The following is a 2,747-nucleotide window of genomic DNA, read 5'->3' on the forward strand; positions in this document are numbered from 1 at the left end:
GTTTATAATTCAAATTGTTATGTTATCTAAGTTTTAATTGATTAATTTCTAAAGAAAATGTATAAAAAATTGTCACAGGACGCATCTGCGTTCTGAATTCACCTCCTTTAGTTTGTATAACTTTAATATTATAATAGTCACACTGCCTGATTTATCCTAGACACAATATATAAACAATGCCAAAGTTAAATATACATGTTTAATATGCTAACTTCTCCCCATAGTGAGGAACAAAGAAATTTTCTCAACCCACGATAGAAACCCCGCCCATCTCTACTTTAATTTCAAAGCAGCTTTCAAAAACCAGAACATGTTTATAACCAATAGAAAGATCTTATTTTAAACTCCAAGCTTTCAATGGTCATTTTGAAATTGGCACCAATAAACGTTAGACCAGTAGTTATGAGCTGATGTGAGTGTTGATACTCGTACCATTTAACAATTAATTCACCTTAAATAGCGTAGTTAGGAAACCAGTTATATTATAGTCGTTTTTAGACATTCTTTTTTTAACGATTAACGTATTATTTATCTCTTAGATGCATATTGGAATTATAGACTAATTTTTCTGACGAAAAAGACTTAAAGAAACAAGAGGAAATCCTCAACAGCCACAGAACTTGAAATTCTTTTTGGCAGAATTAGAGGAAATTAATCTATGAAACCTTTTATTCCTATTTATTAGCAATATTTTTGTGCGCCGGCAATGGCAAGCGTGGGGCGCACGTATACCCGATTCAATTTTACCACTCATCAGGATCTCTACTAGCCTAACTTCAAATTAGAGTAAATTAATCTATGAGATCTTGGGCGAAAGGGTTTGATCTCCTGAGTCCAAAACTATAATTAGATCTCAAATCGGTCAAGAGATGACGGAGCTATGAGCTAAAAGTTTGTACTTGAAAAAAAACAAAAACTCGGAGCCATTCTATGAGCCGCTATGCCATAGTTAAAAAAATTATGTTTAAATAACCACGAGTCACGAGTCTAAAGACTCACGCGAACGTACATAAGTGTATGAAAATCTGCTACTGTGTGTGTGTGTCGCTTTTCACACATGAGAGAAGCCAAACTTGTCACAGAAGCCAAGCAGTAAATCTATAAAATAAAAATAAAATATATGTTTAAAAGAAAACAATTGAAGATAATGAAAGTGAAGATATTATGACAAATATTTCATTGAAAAAATACATCATTTGATTTCATAACTTTCAAAATGTCATATCACTGTAAATTGATGATTTTGCTACAATTAGTATTAGGGTGGAGAAAATAACTGATAATGTATAAACTTTGCTTTAAAAAACTTTTGATATTCATATAGAATAGCCTAGGTGTTAAGCAAGCTTAAAATGAAAACTATTAGGTGAAAAGAAGTATTCTTATTTTTAGCATAAAAAACACTCAGAATAATTCAGTAAAGGCTTCTGAAAGTTATAAATTTATACTATAAATACTTTATTAAACATTCCGATTCTTTGAATACAACTGGCTTGTAATATATACTAAATGCAAGCCAAATTTCATGAAGATACACTTTGTTAATTTAGAGTTATAATTAGTAAAGCTTCGTGATTTTCAAGCTCATGAGAAATGAATGAGTTGGGATTGGAGGGTTAAATAAAGATTGTTTATTCTAATTTTATGTTCAGTCTTTCATTATTCCTCACTACTTCAGTAGTCAGATAGCATACAACTATTTCGTAGTAAATATCTTGTCGAATCTCCTGTTATTAACTAGACTTATCGCTTTGAGCGGAATCAGTGTTATTAGAAAGTATCACAAGATGTCTTCAAAGGAAATATATTTATTTGTTGTTAAGCACAAAGCTTCGAATCCTACGTTTTAGCGTTATAAGCCCTCGAGCTTACCGTTAAGACACCGAGATAGGAAATTTCTTTCAAAATAACCCAGGAACTTTCAATATAATTGGAAATGAGGAAGCGATGATCATTTAACATTGTCTGGGACAGATGGTGCTTGCATTAGCTTCATTATCTTTAAAGATAAGGTTGATAATCTGACTGAGAATAACGGAAAGCATATTGAACACCTTCTGTGACAATTTTCTAAACACAGTGTACCATGTTCAACCTTTCTCGAAGGAAAATAATGATTCTCAATGCGCCTCTGATGAATTTAAATCTATGGGACAAGTTGTACCAGAGATATAATCATTTTAAATACGGGCTTTTCTTTATAAGGTTTGTCTTTTACGTATCATTTGTTTTTTAAAAAAAGCTTCATTGGTTTAAACATTTTATAGAAATATTTTGGCTTTTCGAGAGTATTAAGCAACTAGTAGAATGAATTATATCTATGTGTTATATGAAAAATTACTGCATTCTTATTAACCTCAATACGTAAAGACGAACAGAATAATTAACTAGGAAATGAAATTTAGAATCTTATCAGCAACCTTATGATATCAAGACACTTTAATATTTTATCACACCGTCTTAATGTGACCAAAGTGAAAGTACTTTATTACGTCTTAATGTGACCAAACTGAAAGTACTTAATTACGTATTAATGTGACCAAACTGAAAGTACTTTATTACATCTTAATGTGACCAAAGTGAAAGTACTTTATTACATCTTAATGTGACCAAACTGAAAGTACTTTATTACATCTTAGTGTGACCAAAGTGAAAGTACTTTACTACGTCTTAATGTGACCAAACTGAAAGTACTTTATTACATCTTAATGTGACCAAAGTGAAAGTACTTTATTACGTCTTAATGT

General features: G+C 31.0%; 1 long non-coding RNA gene across 1 annotated transcript in view; it reads right to left on the reverse strand.

Annotated features, from left to right (window-relative positions):
- Window positions 1-1,224: 1,224 nt before the first annotated feature.
- The window catches only part of LOC111085706, a 16,513-nt gene continuing 14,990 nt past the window's right edge, over window positions 1,225-2,747 (reverse strand). Inside the window, exon 3 of the long non-coding RNA XR_002610509.1 lies at window positions 1,225-1,306. This is a non-coding gene — a long non-coding RNA (uncharacterized LOC111085706). The remainder of the gene's footprint in view (window positions 1,307-2,747) is intronic.

This window comes from Limulus polyphemus, unplaced genomic scaffold (assembly GCF_000517525.1).
Source record: "Limulus polyphemus unplaced genomic scaffold, Limulus_polyphemus-2.1.2 Scaffold565, whole genome shotgun sequence".
Lineage (NCBI taxonomy): Eukaryota > Metazoa > Arthropoda > Merostomata > Xiphosura > Limulidae > Limulus > Limulus polyphemus.